This window comes from Sciurus vulgaris (assembly GCF_902686455.1).
Source record: "Sciurus vulgaris genome assembly, chromosome: 14".
NCBI lineage: Eukaryota > Metazoa > Chordata > Mammalia > Rodentia > Sciuridae > Sciurus > Sciurus vulgaris.
In genome coordinates, this window is record NC_136475.1 from 79,021,970 (window position 1) to 79,040,803 (window position 18,834).

The 18,834-nt window shown below is 40.2% G+C and overlaps 1 protein-coding gene across 14 annotated transcripts in view; it reads left to right on the plus strand.

The window, feature by feature from the left end:
- The first annotated feature begins 923 nt into the window (after window positions 1–923).
- Window positions 924–18,834, plus strand: part of DTNB (dystrobrevin beta) — a 227,692-nt gene continuing 209,781 nt past the window's right edge. For 12 of the 14 annotated variants that reach the window (XM_079111081.1, XM_079111082.1, XM_079111075.1 and 9 more), the window contains exon 1: window positions 1,041–1,160. The gene's annotated coding sequence lies outside the window, so the exon portion shown is untranslated. Of the gene's footprint in view, window positions 1,161–18,834 lie in introns of all 14 variants that reach the window. The other 2 variants (XM_079111086.1, XM_079111076.1) reach the window with 2 other exon arrangements.

Consider the following 18,834-nt stretch of genomic DNA (forward strand, 5'->3'; position numbering starts at 1 on the left):
ATCTGCCTTACCATAAGGTGCCAAAAAGCAGTAAAAGCCACTCAACTCAAAGCGCATTGACCGGGTTGCTTAGCCGCACTTGACTCATTTATGTACCAATAACTCTTAAAGAACTTTGCCGTTTTGAGTCTTAAAAAATATTGAGAAAAACGACTGCTTGAACCTTTAAAAAAGGTTTGGCTGTTCCTAATTTGGCACCCTTTCCTATATATCACATAGTTTAGAAAGGAACACGCGCGCGCGCGCGCACACACACACGCACACACACACAAATTAAAACAAAAAAGTACTCCTGGTTTTGTCCTAGGACTTTTTTTTCTTACTTCGAGGCCGAACATAAATGCCCCTCTTCCAGGAACCCCTCTGCCTGTCAAGCGGAAGTAATCTCTTTCTCATCCTAGCACAGCATCTGACTGTGGCTTGCCTTTGCACGGGTCACTAGACCTGGTTGTTTATACACGACTGCTTTTCCCTCTAAGTTATGCGCTCCTCGAGACCAGGGGCCGTGACCATGATGTTGCACCCACACGGCACCTGGTGCAGAGTCGGTGTTCAGTGAGCTTGCTGAGTTAATTTGGCAAGTCACCGGGACAGGATCACCCAGAGGGGCGGATGAATGATTCACGGGGATGGTTCATTGCATTCTTTGCCTTGTAGTCACATCGGGCAGAGCATTCATCTGGCGGGGCAGATACCTGTGGAGCTGAAGCGCACCTCCGCCGCCGGCCCCTACAGCGAGGCCAGGAGGGGGCAAGCTCTGTCGGCGCCCCGCACCCGCGGGAGAGCCGGGGGCGGGTCGCGCGGGCCGCGGGGGCGGGACTCGAAGGGAACTCGGCCCACCTATCCGCCCCCTCCCCGGCGCGGCGGAAGCCCCGCCTCCGGCCGCGCGCTCGCGCTGGCGGCGCGCGCCCGCCCCTCCGCCCTCCGCCCTCGCGCCCTCGCGCCCTCGCGCCCTCGCGCCGGGGGCGGGCTCGCTGCGCGTGCCGGGCGGGGAACGGCGCGAGCCGGGCGCTGGGAACGTTCACCGCGGGGGCGGCTCCGGGGCCTGAGCCGGCGCCGCAGCCGCCTCAGTCGAGGGGGCCGGGCCGAACAAGGCGGAGGAGGCTGCGGCCGCTGGAGACCTTCCCGACGCCCCCAGCTCCCGCCGGGAAGCGAGCCAGGTACGGAGTCCGTGGCGGCCGCCGGGGCTGCGGGAGCGGGGAGCGGGGCTGGAACCTCGCGCCCGCGAGGAACGGGAAGGGAACCCGCGCAGCGTCCGGACCGCGGGAGCCTGCGGGGTGCGGGGCGGAGGAGGCGGGGACGGCGCGCGGGGAGCCGGGGCAGCTGCATCGCGCGCGGCTGCGAGGGGAGACCGCGCGGCGAGCTCGGCCCAGGAGGGGCGAGCAGAGGGGATGCTGCGGAGCCCCGGCAGCGCCGCGGGGCCCAGAGTCCCCCCTGGGGAGGGGTCGCTCGGGTTCCGAGTGCGCCGAGGGCTCCCGGCGGCGGAGCGGGGTGCGGGCGCCGGGCTGATGCTGCCTGAGCCGTACTCGCTGGCAGGAGCCTGTGCGTTAGGTGTGGAAGGGGGCGAATGAGGCAGGTCCTGGCAGAGGGCAGGTGAGGCAGGCAGGCAGGCCCTGGCAGAGGGAAAGGAATTTATTCCGGATCATCCCCAAACACTGTTTCCCGAGGCGCCTAATAGCCAACCTGCCTGCCGAGGTCACCCTTGAAAGAGTCCTGAGAGGAGGAAGGATGCAGTTATCGAGTGCTTACGGTTCAATTCCTGTGCCAGGCCTTGGGATTAGGGAGACCTTCCAGCATTCTTAGCAAACGTTTATTGATTAGCTACTGTGCGTAGAGAACCGTGGTCAGCACTGGGCCACGAAATAGTATGAAACACAAGCATAATTTGCTTTTGAGGGGCTGACAATTTGTCCGTGAAGGTATGCGTGTAAAATAACCAAGCAGCGTTGAATTTTATGTTTCATGACTACTTTGAGTCTCTTTCGTATTTTCCCATTATTGGGAAATTAGAGCCGTAAATTGCTTGGTTTTGGGATAAAGTAGGAAGGTCAAGGAAAGCTTGTGGGAGGAATTTGGGAAAGTTTTGAAGGCTCTTCTGTGTGACATTTAAAGGAGAGGGGGGGGAAAGAAATTTGGAAAGAAAGGAAGTTCCCTTCCTTCCCAACTGGAATTAAGCTCCATGACTGTTGCTGTTAAGTCCTCAGGATGTGGCCTGGCTCCCACCGTCGTGCAGTGAATACTCTGTCGTGAATGAATGAACGAAGCAAGATTTCCCTACACTTTATACAGAGTAACATTTACTCTGGCGTTAGGGATGGTTGATGCGCTAACCCTGTCCCTCAGTCTCTTTCTCTTTTGCCATTTGAGGTAACAAAGGTTCTTACGGTTGAGCATGTGAGCAGTGGCTAAGGCAGTGGAATCATCGCTTGGGACCGTGCTACCACTTTCTGGTGTTCCTTGTAGGTTGGCTCTGAGGAGCTTGCTCCTGGGACTGTTGCTTGAGATCATCCCATTCTGATCCTTCTCTCATTGGCTTTTTCTGTCCTTTGAGGAGGAAGGAGAGTGCTTTTGTCTAGAGAACACTTTTGTCATTTTTATCCGTATTCTTGGGTGTTAAATTTGTAGAAAGAACATGTGTCCCTGCTCTTCAGTCAAGGCCAGAATTTTACCTGTCCTCTGCCTTGATTGGACTCTCCAGCTTCAAGCTGCTATTTTGGTTCCTTGGGTTGCAGTGCCTGTTGGGTTACTTTGTCTGCCAAATTAAAACTTGACCTTTTATGAGTTCTCTGAGGATTTTTATCAGACTTAAGTGGCATTGCCTTTGAAGGGGGTTGTGCAGTCAAGGTAGTGCTGGCAAGATTTTTAGGTTCCACTAAATTTTGCCTGTGAGACAATTTTTCCACTTACAGTTAGGAAATTACACTTAGAACCCAAGAATTTCAACTTGCCATTTATTTTGTCTTTATATTAATTTCTCAGGACCTTAGTTTCCTTGTGCAAAAAAAAAAAAAAAAAAATAGAGGTATTATTTTTAGAAATTTGGCATTGTGTAGTAAGCCTTGAAGTAGTAAGTTAATTTTCATTTTAGTACTGTGTAGTTCAGGGTACAAACAGCAGGTGTCTGCTAGTTCTTGTTTTGGGGTGCTTAGCTTCTGCAATTTTGGATGCCTTGTTCCAGAATCTTCCAGTATTTTATTTAGATATTTAATTTATATTTTTTATTTTATTTTTTGGTACTGGAAATTGAACCCAGGGGCAATCTACCACTGAAGTATGTCTCCAACCCTTTAAATTTTTTTTTTTTTTTTTTTTTTTTTTAATTTTGAGAGAGGGTCTCTAAATTGCCCAGGCTGGTCTTGAATTTACAATTCTCCTGCCTCAGACTTCTGAGTTGCTGGGCTCACAAGCATGTGCCACTGTGCCTGGCAATTTGTATTTATTTTAAAATGAACTTTTTAAATGTATAGTTTACATATGATAAAATGCAGACTTCATGTGTAGAGTTGGATGTTTTAAAAAGTATATGTACTTTGTAACCACTATTCCAGTCAAGATATAGAAATTTTCCTTGTGTTGGTTTGCAGTCAACCTCCTATTTTATTTACTTCTTACTACACAAACATTACATCTGTGGTGTCTAGTTGTGCAGGCTGTGTACTGCCCAACCTAGGGGTGCTGTTTGCATTGGAGTCCCTGTGCCTGGCGGTTTCTGGAGTCATAGCGTGGTTGGTTTGGCTGTGTGCTGCGACTCTGCGAGTGGCTCAGGATGCATGCTTGCTTGTGAAACACTCAGACGGTGTAGACAGAGTAAAAACCCCCTTGACCTATCCAGTCCTCTGTAGAAACTGTAGTTATAATAAGTTTGTTGTACTCCCTCCAGCTCTTTCTCTATGCATTTTCATGTATGTATAGATAATATGAAAAAAAAAGTCCCCCTGCATTAATGACATAATACTGCCCACATTCTTTTGCAACTTTTTTCTAAAAGATTTTTTTTGAGATATTTTTGTGTTGAACATAGGGATCTGAGTCTTCTTAACAATCTCTTATGTAGTATATATTATACCATATTATAGTTATTAATCCTCTCCTTCTTAATGGCCCTTGCCTAGTGGATAAAAAGTAGAATTGCTGGATCACAGGAGTGCACATTTTTGAATTAATGGAGATTTAACCTTGTTGCTACTTATAGATATGGTCCATTTATTTTTATTTTTTTTATGGTAAAGTAATATTTTTTTAACTTAATTTTTTATTTTTATAGACTGTGTTTTGATTCATTGTACACAAATGGGGTACAACTTTTCATTTCTGTGGTTTAACTGCAGAGGATAATCACTTGTAGACTTAAATCACAGTTTCGGGGCTGGGGTTGTGCCTCAGTGGTGGAGTGCTTGCCTAGCATGTGTGAGGACCTGGGTTTGCTTCTCAGCACTGCATGTTTTTCTTTCTTCTTTCTTTCTTTTTTTTTTTTTTTTTTTTTTTTTTTTTCATTTTAGTTTAGTGCTAGGGATTGAACCCAGGGCCTCCTCATACAGGCTTCACAGAACTCTACCACTGAGCTACATCTCCAACCCTTTTTATTTTATTTTGACATAGGATCTTGCTAAGTTGCACAGGCTGGCCTTAAACTTATGTTCCTCATGCCTCAGCCTTGTGAGTTGCTGGGATTCTCTGAATGGGCCATCACCCATGACTATTTCTAAAGTGTACCAATCTATGATAATTGAGTGCATTCACATTGTTTGCAGCCATTACCAGTTCATTTCCAGAACTTTCTCATTTCCCCAAAAGAGTCTTTGTACCCATTAAAGAATAACTCCCTAATCTTCCCCTACCATCATCCCCTGGCTACTATCATTCTGCTTTCAGTCTCTATGAATCTGATATACTAGGGGCCTCATTTAAGTGGGATCCTACAATATTGTCCTTTGTATCTGGTTTATTTCACTTAGCAAAATATCTTCATCATATTGTATCATATGTCAAAATTTCCCTTTTTATTGTTTTGGGATGGGGGCTTGCTGTATTGCTTAGGCTGGCTGCAAACTACTGAGCTCAAATGATTCTTTTATCTCAGCTTCCTGAGTAGTGGGACTATAGGAGTGTGCTACTGTGCCCAGCAAAATTTCTCTTTGGGGGCTGAATAATATTCCATTGTGTGTGTGTACTTATACATTTTATTTATTCATTAATCCATTGATTGACATTTGGGTTATTTTTACTTTTTGGCAATTGTGAATAATGCTATGAAGATACATATGTATTCGTTTAAGTCTGTGTTTTCAATTCTTTTGATATACCCAGAGGTGGTGCTCACTCTTCTCTGTGTGGTAGAATATATGTATATACACACACACATACAAATATCACTGATAATTTTACATATAAAATATATAAATATGTATTTATGAATGCAATTATATTTTATATATATATATATATATATATATATATATATATTTGGTACTGGCGGGGATTGAACCTGGGGGCGCTTTACCACTAGGCCATTGCTCAGTCTTTTTTATTATTTATTTTGAGATAGGGTCTCACTAAGTTGCTTAGGGCCTCATTAATTGTAGAAGCTGGCCTTGAACTTATGATCCACAGCCTACCAAGTTGCTGGAATATCAGTCGTGCACCATCATACCCAGTAATGATGTTTTTAAAACAGTGTACATAACTGATTAGAAATAGATCACTGCAACTTTAACCAAAATGGCTGGATAGGGTTCCTATGTACTACCTCTTTCCTGTACAGTTTCCCCTATTGTTAGCATCTTGTTTTAGTGTGGTGCATTTGTTACAGTTGATGAACATTATTGATACATTATTATTAACTGATGTATTAGAATTCATATTAGAACTTGTATGTATGAACTTCATATTAGAGTTCACTCTTCATGTTGTACAGTTCCCTGGATTTTGACAAATGCATAATGGCATATATCATTAATGTCATTACATGACATTATATATACTGTGATTACAGAATCATAAAGAATAATTTTACTGCTTCAAGAATCCTCCTGTTCCATTCTTTTTTATCTCATCCTAAGCCCCTGGCAATCTCTGATTGTTTTACTATCTTTATAGTTTTAACTTTTTCCAGAATGTCACATAGATATGTAACTTTCTCAGATTGACTGCTGCTTCTTCTTCGTTTTAAAAATATTTTAGCTATAGATGGACACAATATCTTTATTTTATTTATTTTTTTATGTGGTGCTGAGAATCGAACTCAGTGCCTTGCACATGTTGGTGAGTGCTTTACCACTGAGCCATGACCCCCAGCCCTCAGATTAGCTTCTTTCACTTAATAATGTGCACTTAAGTTCTTCCATATCTGTTTATGACTTGATACCTCATTTATTTTTAGCACTGAATAAAATCCCATTGCATGAAACTACCAGTTTGGTAGTTGTTCATTCACCTACTGAAGGACATTTTGGTTGCTTCTAGTTTTTGGCAATTCTGAATAAAACTGCTATAAACATCTGTGTGCAGGTTTTTGTGTAGACACAAGTTTTTAACTTGCCTGAGTAAATACCTAGGAGAACAATGCTAGATCAGCTGGTGAGAGTATGTTTAGCTGTGTGGGAAACTGGTGAACTGGCTTCCAGAGTGGTAGCACTATTTCACATTCCTGATAATTTAAAACGTTTATATCCAGGTACCCTAAATGGACCTATAAAATCAGCTTTCATCAGACTGTTCTGTAAAGTCAAACTTCATCCATGATGAATTCATATTAAATTGCTGCTGTTTTTCTTAACATTCTATTGCTTTATATATTTTGAAGTTTTGATTTACAGACTCCTAGTGATTTGAGTGCTTTTGATTTTGTTTCCAATCTCTGTGCTTACTCTGTGTGATGGTATTTCAGGTGTTCATCTGGCCTTTGGGACCCCAGTGTAGAGAAGATATGATAATGGTGGATCAGGGTTTTCCCCTTGGAGGTAACTGGGTTATTTAGATCCACTCATAGACTGTTTTCAGTTCAGTTTCCTGGTTATGAGTCTGGTTTTCTACCTTAATATTTATCTTAATTTTGGTGGCGGGTTACCAGGGATTGAACTCAGGGTCACTCAACCACTGAGTCACATCTCCAACCCTATTTTGTATTTTATTTAGAGACAGGGTCTCACTAAAAGCAAGGTAGCACCTCGCTGGCTTTGAACTTGTGATCCTCCTGCCTCAGCCTCCCGAGCTGCTGGAATTACAGGTGGGTGCCACCGTGCCCAGCCACCTTATTACTTTTCTAAGCCCAGAACATTATCTAAACTGCCATTTCTAGGCAGTGACTTGCAGTAGATTTTTTTAGCTTCCTTTCAACTCTAGCCTCACCCTGGCCTTCAGCAGTGAGGCTAACTCAGATGTCTCCTGTTCTCCACCCCTGCTTTGTGGCACGATGGCTCTGCAGGAAGTACAGTATATGCCTGGTTCTGTTCTTGAGTCCAGCAAACTTGTAGCTTCATCCTGCTCACAACTTTGTGTACTTGTTCAGTTTCTGATTCAAGTGAAAACTTCTTTTGTTTTTGAGCCCTATGTCTTTTGATTTTCATTAAAAAATTTTTTTCCATTACTATGTATTTGGAGCAGAAGGGATACATCAAAGTATCCACTTACTGACTACTTTGACTAAGAGACTTAATTGACCAGGCTCCTAACAACTGTATACCTCTTTTTTTTCTTCTTCTCATTATTGCATTGCCTAGGCCCTCCAGTATAAAAGTTAAATAGCAAGGATGATAATGAACATTTTAATCATTTTCCTGAATGGGAAAGCTTCCAGTGTTTGATAGCATGTTTCCTGAAGGTTTCTGGTAGGTGTCTTTTGTCAATTTAAGGAAGTTTTCTTTTCTTTCTGGTTTGTGTTTTTGTTGGGTGTTGAATTTTATCAAGGCCTTTTTTGGGGAGAGCATTTGTTGAAATTATTATTTTTTGAAATATATTAGAAGTAGGACAGAACTTTCTGCATGATAGTTAACTGAGAGAAACAGGTATGTTGTATATGATTGACTTGTTAATTTGTATTTCATTTTTAACAAACAATTTTTAAAACACATTTTGATCTTGAATTTTTGTGTACAAACAGCACCGTATATAAGTTAAAGCAGGACTGAAATGTGATACTCAGGCTTGGGCTAAATAACTTATAATCTATATATAATCTATATACTCTATAATCTAGCAGTATACTATAATCATATAGTCCCTAATAATGTCAATAATGACAGCTGACGTTTACTAGGCCCTCATTTTGTGCCAAGTATTGTGCTAAATGTTTTACATGATATTTAATAGTTATCACAGCCCAGTGAGGTTATATTTAGCTACTCAGAGCTCTTGTAGTAGTGGAGAACAGTTATTGAGTATTTTTTTATTGGAACCTAGAGAATGCTGTCAGCTTTGTAAAGAGAAAATTTCTAGGCTTGTATTAATGTTCTGTGGCATTTCTTTTAATCTGAAAGAGAAGTATTAGAGGAAGGACACTTGATAATTTTCCTGAGAAAAGCAAGAAGTTAGTTCTTTTTCAAGAAAGTTTGGCTAGTTGTAATCAAGTATTTGTTGGGGATATTCTCAGCCTTCATTGACTTCTGTATCAAGTGGACACCCAGGGAGAAACTGTCAGAGGCTTTGCTGGGAGATTGTGAACTTGCATGAGAACTTTTTTTTTTTTTTTGGTGGTACTGGGGGTTGAACCCAGGGGTACTCTATCATGGAGCTACATCTCCAACCCTTTTCTTAAAAAAAAAAAAAAAAAAAAAAGCATATTTTTATTTTTATTAGTTATGGATGGACACAGTACCTTTATTTAATTAATTTATTTTTAACGTGGTGCTGAGATTTGAACCCAGTGCCTCATACGTGCTTGGCAAACACTCTGCCACTGAACCACAACCTAGCCCAACATCTTCTGTTTTTATTTTTTATTTTAGAACAGGGTTTCTCTAAGTTGACCATACTGGTCTTGAAATTTCAATCCTGCTGCAGTCTCCCGAGTAGCTGGGATTGCAAGCGTGCACTACAGTGCCTGACTTATCTAAGAATTTTTGATACTTGGATGCTTTGATGTAACTGAGAGCTGGTGAGGGTTAAGAAACCAACAGAATGAAGGATATTTAACACTTAGGTGCAGTTCAGAGATGTTCTGGAAACATTTCCAAAGCTTTATCTCCCCTTCCTGTAGTCTCTACTGTGGCAGTTACTTAACCTCTGCCTGCAGACTTTGTCCTGCTCTGGAACACATTGTGTTCTTAGAGAACGAGGTATAAGGACTTCTTGTGCTGTCCTCCAGATCCAATTAACTCACGGTTTTGGGACCTGATTTCTTTCCTTATTTCTTGGCTCCACGTGCCTGCCCTGAAGGAGATGATGTGTCAGTGGGAAGAGAATGGTCTTTGGAGCCAGTCATTGGCTAACTGCACAAACTTCTAGCTTTGTAACCTCAAGCCAAGTTACCTAACCACATAGGCTCTGAATTTCCTATCTAATTCTAATAGCCACAGTCTTGATTTGCTCCTTAAGCCTAGCAGAATCCTATCTTCTCATCCCAGTTTTTTTTTTTTTTTTTTTTTTTTTAAGCAGTGGTCTCCAAAGTAGGAAGCGGGCAAAATGATCCTCTAGGGAGGGTGTAACGAGACAGTATGAGCAGTTAAGTTTTACTGATATTTAACCTGTAGGATGGTACTTTACTCCATCTGTATGTTTGATGATATGCCTCAGTGCCTGCACAGGCTAGGAGCCTGAGAAGATCGTGGGAACTGCACAGACTGGGGCATCTGTTTGCTTCTACTATATTAGAACAGAGTGCAGTGCATAGACCTCTTCCTGGCTTAGTGGTATTTCAGATTACATTATCTGATTTGAATAAAGTAACCTTGCTAAATAGATGAATGGCTTAACAAGATTCCTGCAAATAAACTACAAAGTGAAGTTTTAGAGTCAATTAAAGATTGAAGTAATAATGCAGATACATATGAAGAGCAAGAAAAAGCGGAGTGGATACTTCTGTTCAAGAGTTTGTTGTCAGTCAAATACAAAGTAAGAAAAAATGAGGCTGTGATCAGATGATTTGAAGTGATGACTATTACATTAAGTTAGAGAGTTTGTGAGAGTCCCTGTATGTTTGGATAAAAGCACAGAATTTTTGTGGTATTTGGTATACTCTGACTCAGTAATAAAATACTGCCTTTCCCCCATGATTTAAAATTTTATAATGAAATAGGACATACAAAAGAGTAAAGAATAAATACAGTGTACCCAGAATCCAGCCTGATGATAAAGAAAGAAGCATAGCCAGTGGAATGCCTTCTGCAGTCCTGTGATTCTGCTTCCATCTCCAGTGGTCTTCACTTTGTAGAATTTGGTGGTTATAATTCCCATATAGTTCTTCATACTTTTGCAATATATGTATGAATTCTTCAGTAATGTCTTGTATGCAGAGCCTGGGCTAGGGAGAAATGAAGGGGGCACTTAGGCCCCATGTAAGGAGACCCTCATCTTGGGCTTGTGTGATTCTGAGAGTGACGCTTCTGAAATCTTGTACCTGAAGTACTTAGCTTGTCTCACCACAGTCCCAGTCTTGCTTATATTAATGTGCACACTTTTAAGCTTTGTATAAATAGTACATTTTTGTACGTATTCTCTTACAACATTTTTTACTTCACATGGAGTCTTCAAATGGAGACTGATCCATTTTACCACCATGTAGTTTTGCTGTCGAGTATTCTTTTGTGTGATTAACTATGCAAGAATTTTATTTTCCTATTTTTCTGATGATAGGCATTTAGGTTGTTTTTGATTTTGTGTTTATAAAAATACGGTTGTAAGTATTCTTAAATGTCTCTTTAGGACATAATTAGGGAAGGGGCATTTCTAGGTGATCAAGTTTGTACATTTTAAACATGTACTGGAGACTGCCTTTGCTGCTTGAAGTGGCAATATTTTTATACTTTCAGCAGTGGTGTATGAGAGTTCATCTTGATTCCCCAGCGTACCGGGGATTGAACTCAGGGGCACTCGACCACTAAGCCACATCCTCAGCCCTATTTTGTATTTTATTTAGAAACAGGGTCTCACTCAGTTGCTTAGCGCCTCGCCATTGCTGAGCCTGGCTTTGAACTCATGAGCCTCCTGCCCCAGCCATCTGAGCTGTTGGGATTACAGGCATGCGCACTGTGCCCAGTGATTCATATTTTTGTTAACTAAGTAATATTTTTCAGACTTAACTTTTTCTTATTTGATGAGTGTGATTTGTAAATTTATATTTTTGTAAACTTTTAATTATAGAATAAAACATATTAAAAATATTTTTAGCTTAGTGAATTATTATATAGCAAATATCCAGTACCCATCACTCAGGTGAAAAGTAGACTCTTATCAGCCCTCAGAGGCTGTATGTGCCATTACCAGTCATTTAGTTATGTTGATTGCTTTCCTAGTCTGTGACCTGTTTACCATCTTTCTTATGAGACTTTTGATGCATAGTTTGTTAATGTAGGTTAATTTATCAGTCTTCTTTTCATTTGTGCTTTTAGTTTTTTACTTAGAAAATCCTTCTTTAAAGATGTGTTTTAGGGGCTGGGCATGATGGCACATGCCTGTAATCCCAGCTTCCTGAGAGGCTGAAGCAGGAAGGATTGCAAGTTTGAGGCCAATCTAGAGAGGTTCTGTCTCAAAGTAAAATAAAAAGGGCTGAGGATATAGCTTAGAGATAGAATATGGGTCAGAATTCAGTCCCCAGTTTACAAAAAGTACACATATACACATACACTCATTTGTGGGGAGATAGAGGTATGGATCAGTGGTAGAGTGCTTGCCTAGCATGCCGAGTCCTTGGGTTAGATCTCCTACACTAAGAAGAAAACAAAATAAAACCACACACACACACACACACACATACACACACACACACACACACACACACATTTAAATGACTAATGTCTTTTTTTTTAGAAGTTTATTTTTTTATTTTAGCAATTTATTTGTATCTGTCTTTTATTGTATGCTGTCTTAAATATTTCTTTTTTTTAATTGTAAACAAATGGCATACATGTTGTTTCTCTATTTGTACATGGAGTCAAGGCATACCATTTGTGTAATCGTAAATTTACATAGGGTAATGTTGTTTGATTCATTCTGTTACTTTTTCCCTTCCCCCACCCCTCCCACCCCTCTTTTCCCTCTATACAGTCCTTCCTTCCTCCATTCTTACTACCCTCCTTAACCCTAACCCTAAACCTAACCCTAACCCTAATGCTAACCCCTTCCACCCCACATTATATGTCCTCATCCGTTTATCAGCGAGATCATTCGTCCTTTAGTTTTTTGAGATTGGCTTATCTCACTTAGCATGATATTCTCCAATTTCATCCATTTGCCTGCAAATGCCATAATTTTATCATTCTTCATAGTGGAGTAATATTCCATTGTATATATATGCCACAGTTTTTTTATCCATTCATCAATTGAAGGTTGGTTCCACAATCTGGCTATGGTGAATTGAGCAGCAATGGACATTGATGTGGCTGTATCTCTGGAGTATGCTGATTTTAAGTCCTTTGGGTATAGGCCAAGGAGTGGGATAGCTGGGTCAAATGGTGGTTCCATTCCAAGCTTTCTGAGGAATCTCCATACTGCTTTCCAGAGTGGCTGCACTAATTTGCAACCCCACCAGCAATGTGTGAGTGTACCTTTTTCCCCACATCCTCGCCAACACCTATTGTTGCTTGTGTTCTTGATAATCGCCATGACTAATGTCTTTTAAATGACTATTTATTGAGAAAGACATAAGCACTTCAGAAAAAAGGAATCACATGTGGCCAAAAAACATGAAGAGATGCACATCGTCATAAGTACTCGAAGAAATGCAAATCAAGACCACAGTGAGATGACATTATATGCCCATACTATTTACCAGATTTGCTAGACCCAGTGGGCCAAGCATTGGAGAAGATGTGAATATACTGTGAATATACAGGCTCTCTGATATATCGCTGACAGGAACTTTAAAAAAAACAGATTGGCAGTTCCTCTTCTAAGTATACACCCAAGATAAACTCTACCCTTGTGCAATAGGAGACAGGTACAAGAATGTACAAACATGGTCTGTAATTAAAAAAAAATCACTGGAAATAACCCAGATTTCCATCAGCAGGGGAGTAGATGATTAAAATGTAGTTTACAGACTTACACAACAGTCACAATGAATGCAAAACAGCAACATACAACCTAGGATCAATCTTCACAATAAAATATTTGTTGAAAACAATTCCCAAAGACTTATCTATATTAAGGTCCCTTTTCTGTTTATTTGTGTAATTCACCCTATAATTTATTGGTTTTTAGAACATTCATGGAGTCGTACAACCATCACTACTGTCTAATTTCAGAACATTTTCATCACCCCAAAACAGGAACCCTATATCCATTAGCAGTAACTCCCTATTCTTTTTCCCACCAGTCCCTGGAAACCAATGATTTATTTCTTTGTTTTAGAATTACCTATTCTGGAAATTTCATATAAACAGAATCATGTAGTATGTGGCTGTTTGTGACTGAGTTCTTTGATTTGTCATGTTTTCATGGTTCATCCATGTGTAGCAGCACCAGTACTTTATTTTTATGACTGAATACTATTCCATTGTACGTATACACTACAATTTGTGTGAATATACCATAATTTGATCCCACCATCATTTCTTGAAAAGACTGTCCTTCTCCACTGAATGAACTTGGTGTGTTTGTTGAAATTCAGTTGACCATAAGAGTAAAGATTTATTTCTGAACTCCCAACCTGTTCTGTTACTTCGTATTGCTATTCATGTGCCAATACTATGCCCTCTTTATGACTGATACCTCTGTAGTAAGTTTTAATACATTCATGGATTTCGTTTGCATTTATGTGTGTGTGCATGTGCATGTATTATTATTTTCTGTGGTGCTGGGAATTGAACCCAGGGCATCACTCATGCTAGCAAATATTTTACCTCTGAGCTATATACCCTCAGCCTGATTTGCTGATATTTTGTTGAATCTTTTGCACCTCTGTTCGTGAACTCCGATTGGTAGTTTTCCTTTTTGTACTTCCGTTGTTTGGTTTTGGTATTTGAATAGTGCTGGCCACAAAATGAGTTGGGAAGTGTTTCCTTGTCTTTTGTGTTATGAAAGAGATCTTATAGAACTGGGTCTGAATGTTCCATTTATAAAAGTTTATTTTTCAACTACACTTTCAAGCCCTTTAATAGTCGTAGGATCATTTTAGTTACCTTTTTAAACTTGGGTGAATTTTGGTAATTTGTAGTTTTGGGTGATCAATTAGTTTTACCTAAGGTATCATATTTCTGTTTATTGAAGAGAATTGTTCATAGTATTCTCATGGTATTTGTTTTAATGTTCATGGATTCTGTAGTGATACCTCCTCTTTCATTAGTAATGTTGGTAACTTATGCCATTTCTGTTTTTGTATTTTGTCTTGTTTATCAATTTTATTGATCCTTTCAAAGAATCAGGTTTTGGTTTAATTGATTTGTGTTTTTCTTAGTGAATTTTAGTTTAAATCCATTATGGACAGATAACATACCTTGTATGATTTCAGTTCTTCTGAATTTGCTAATGTTTGTTTTATGGTCCAAGATATGGTCTTTTTGATGCATATGCATTTAAAGAAGATGTGCATTTGGTCATTGTTGGGTACCATGCCCTGTGTATGACAGGCATCTTGTTGGTGATGATATTGCTCCTTCCATGTCTTCATCACTACCATTTCCCCACTCTTCAGTGAGGCTGTTTAATATACTAATAGATTGTTTTGTTGCAGTCTGCATTTTATCCTGGAATCTTTTGATTTATTATAAATTTGCATACATTAAGGGTCATTCTTTATGTTATAGAGTTCAGTAAGTGTTGACAAATGCATAGTGTCACATATCCACCATTGTATTATCTGAGACAGTAGTTTCATTGCCCTAAAAATTCCTCCATGCTTCATCTGCTCAGTTTTCATTACCCCTCAGCCTCACCAACCACTGATAATGTCATTGTCTTTGTAGTTTTGTTTTCTTTAACGATGATGTTCAGATCATGCAGTTTCTCAGTCTGGCCTTTTTCACTTAGTAATATGCATTTAAGCTTCTTTATATTGTTTCATGGCTTGATACATCATTCTTTTTATTACTGAACAATATTCTGTTTATGGAAATACTGCAGATTATTTATACATTTATCTGTTGAAGGGCATTTTTGTTTTTTCCAGTTTTTGGTAATGAAGAATAAAGTCAGATAAATATTTGATGCAGTTTTTGTGTGGATGTAAGTTTTCATTTTAGTTGGGGTTAATACCTAGATGTGTAATTATTGAATGGTAAGTAGGACTGTGATTAGCTTTGTGAGAAATCGCCTGGTGTCTTTCAGTGTGACTGTGCAGTCTCACCAGCACTAGATCAGAGTTCCTTTTGTTCTATATCCTTATCAACATTTGATATTGTCAGGGTTTTGAATTCTAGCTATTCTAATGTTGGTTCTAATATTAGAATATAGTGGTATCTCTTTATCGTTTGCCATCTCTGTACCTTTTTTTTTTTGCGGGGCGGGTACCAGGGATTGAACTCAGTGGACACTTAACCACTGAGCCACATCCTCAACCCTAAAATATCTCTATTTTATTTAGAGATAGGGTCTCACTCAGTTGCTTTGTGCCTTGCCATTGCTGAGACTGGCTTTGACCTCCCAATCCCCCTCCCTCAGCCTCCCAAGCTGCTGGGATTACAGGCATGTGCCATTGTGCTTGGCCATCTCTGTATCTTCTTTGGTGAGGTATTTGATCAGATCTTTTGATCATTTTTTAATTGGATGGTTTTCTTATTTTTGAGTGTTCAGAGTCTTTGTATAATTTGGATACAAGTCCTTCCTCAGTTATGTGTTTTGAAAATATTTTCTTTCTGTGTTCTGTCCTTTCATTTTCTTAACAGAATCTTTTGTGATCAGTTTTTTTGTTTTCTCTTTTTTGCTAATTGGGGTTGAATCCAGCAGCACTCTACCACTGAGCTACATTCCTGTCCCTTTTAAATTTCTTTAAAAATTTTTCTTTTTGGACAGGGTCTTGCTAAGTTGCCAGGTTAGCCTTGAACTTGAGATCTCTTGTCCCCACTTCCCAAATAACTGGGATTACAGCTGTGCACCACTGCACTCAGCCTCAGAGCAGTTAATGTCCATAAAATCCAACTTATCAATTTTTTTATTTCATGGATTATTGCTTTTGGTGTTATATTTAAAAACTCATTAATTCAGTTTAGTTTTTGGTTTAGAACATCAAATAGCCTCTTCTACAAACTTCCAATTTTAGTGTCTTAGATTTAAGACACTTTGCTTACATTCTCTTTCTCAGAGCTTATTCTCTGGTCTTCACACTTTGTAGACTAAGTCTGTGTTCAAAGTCTTTAAATTAGGGGGAAAGAAACTCCTGCCTGACTAGGGTTATTGGGATTCACTGAAGATCAGACATGTTTAAATAAATATACCTAATGTATATACTTTTTTGTATGTCTGCAGGATAAACTACAGGAAAAAGGGCGTGGAGAGTCCTGAGATCATGAGGTCATAGAATTTTATTTGTTCATTAATGTGCATGAAGATTTTGGCAGTTGAAAGGGAAAAAAAAAAAAAGGTGGATATGAGAGTGATTATGAGGAAGGAAATGGCAGGGTTTGAAATTAGAGTCGGCATGTGAAAGGAATGATAGGGAGCCATTGGTCATCCCTGGGTCGCATGGCTAAGAAAAGGGCGAGTGCCAGGAGTCCAAGTGGAAGGAAGTAGAGAGAAGTGAAAGTGTTGATCTTCAAGGTCATGTCATGACAAGGGCGTATAATAGCTGGGGGAGTAGGATCGGATCCTTGCTGGGTGTGAAACTGTGTAAAGCAAAATTACAAAGATGCAGATATTAGTATAAATAAAGCACTGAGCTAGGGACATCATTTAAACTAATCTTTGTTTATGTGTACCCCATAAACTTGGATTTTATGTAATCTGAATTATAAGCTTGGTTAAAATGAAAAGACTGGATGTCTTAATTCCCCCAGTAGCTGACTCAGATAAGAATTTCAGTGCAAGTACTTTTGTTTTGGAGGTTATCCCAGGAAAAACCAATAGAGGAGTGTGAATTGAGATCGGAAAGGGAAGATAGCAAATAAGGGGTTTGTTATAAAGCACATTGCCTTTGTGAATGACAGGCTTATTCCCTCTGGGGAACACTGGGAGTCAGGTAAAACATTTGTCTCAGAGCGGGTGAGGTAGCTGTAGTGTTCATACACCACCTCCATCAGTCACTGGCTAAGATTGTTTGCATGGGGTGGTAGAGGAATATATTTATATATTTATATATATTTCAGACCTGACCAGGCAGGAAACAAGGTGAACTCCAGAGATTAGAGAAAGCCCTCAGGTTAACAAACAAACAAACAAAAAGAACAACAACAAACCCAACAAAAAAGGAGAGGGCAGCTGCACTTAGTCCAGTGGACATGGAATTGGTAAAAGGTAGGGTCTTGGGGGAGGAAGCACCCTTCTGACTCCTTCCTTAGTACTGTCAATTCTAGCATCTCCAACTCATTTTCGATAGGCTATCTTTTAAAAACTTTATTTCAGGTTTAAATGAGTGATTGCAGCAGCACATAAGGACTGACTGCAGGTGTCCTTTTTGGAACATTAAATTCTGAGTCATGAGAGAGTTCCCCTGTATAAATAAACATTTCCTTATCAGTCTTATTTATTTATTTCTAATTGCAGTTCTCGGGATTGTAACCCAGGGGTGCTTTATCACTGAGTTACATCTCCAGTTCTTTTTTTTTTTTTAACTTTGGAATAGGGCCTGGCTAAATTGTTGAGGCTGGCCTAGAACTTGTGATCCTCCTGCCTCAGCCTCACAGATCGCTGGGATTTCAGGTGTGGGTCTCTGTGCCCAGCTTCCTTACCAGTCTTGTACTTGGCCATAAAATTCAGCACTCTCAAGATCCCTTCCCAGGTGTGTTCTCCTAGTTCCTACCAATTCATATCAGGTTCAGCAGCTGTTTTGGTGAATCAGTCCTTTTCCACCTGAAGCCGGGACAGTTAGTTACCTCCCTATTTCAGCAATGCCAAGACTGGACCCTAGTTATTAGTCTAGAAGCAGTAAAGGAGGCAGGGACTGACAAGGAGGCAGATTATCTTTTGAGACGTGCACCTCAGGGGAAGCCTTTGCATAGTCGTTGGGTAGGAGAGACTGCCGTCTTGTAACAAGAGGAAGAGAGCTCTGCTAACAGTTTTTTGTATTACATAGGTTTTCTATGTATTTTCTGCCTCACCTCACACATAGCCGCCCCGATTTCCAGCATTTCCCATCAGAGATACTTTGTTAGAATTAGTGAACCCACATTGACACATCATTTCTCACTCAAATGCCATGGTTCATTTTGGGGTTTCCTTTTTTTTTTTAATTGTAGATGGACACAATGCCTTTATTTTATTCATTTATTTTTATGTGATGCTGAGAATCAAACCCAGTGCCTCACATATGCTAGGCAAGTGCTCTACCACTGAGCCACAACCCCAGCCCTGGGGTTTACTTTTGGTGTTGTACATTCTATGAATTTGCTCCGATTGTATAAAGACATGTATGCACCATTGTAGTACCATATAGAGTAGTTTCAGCAGCCCCCAAAATCCTTGGTCCTCTGCCAATTCACAGCCCTCCCCCAAACTCTTGGCAACCTCTAATCATAGTTTTGCCCTTTCCAGAAAGTTTTGTAGTTGGGTGGGCCCAAAACAATGTCATATAGTTCTTCCAGGTCTTTTTTT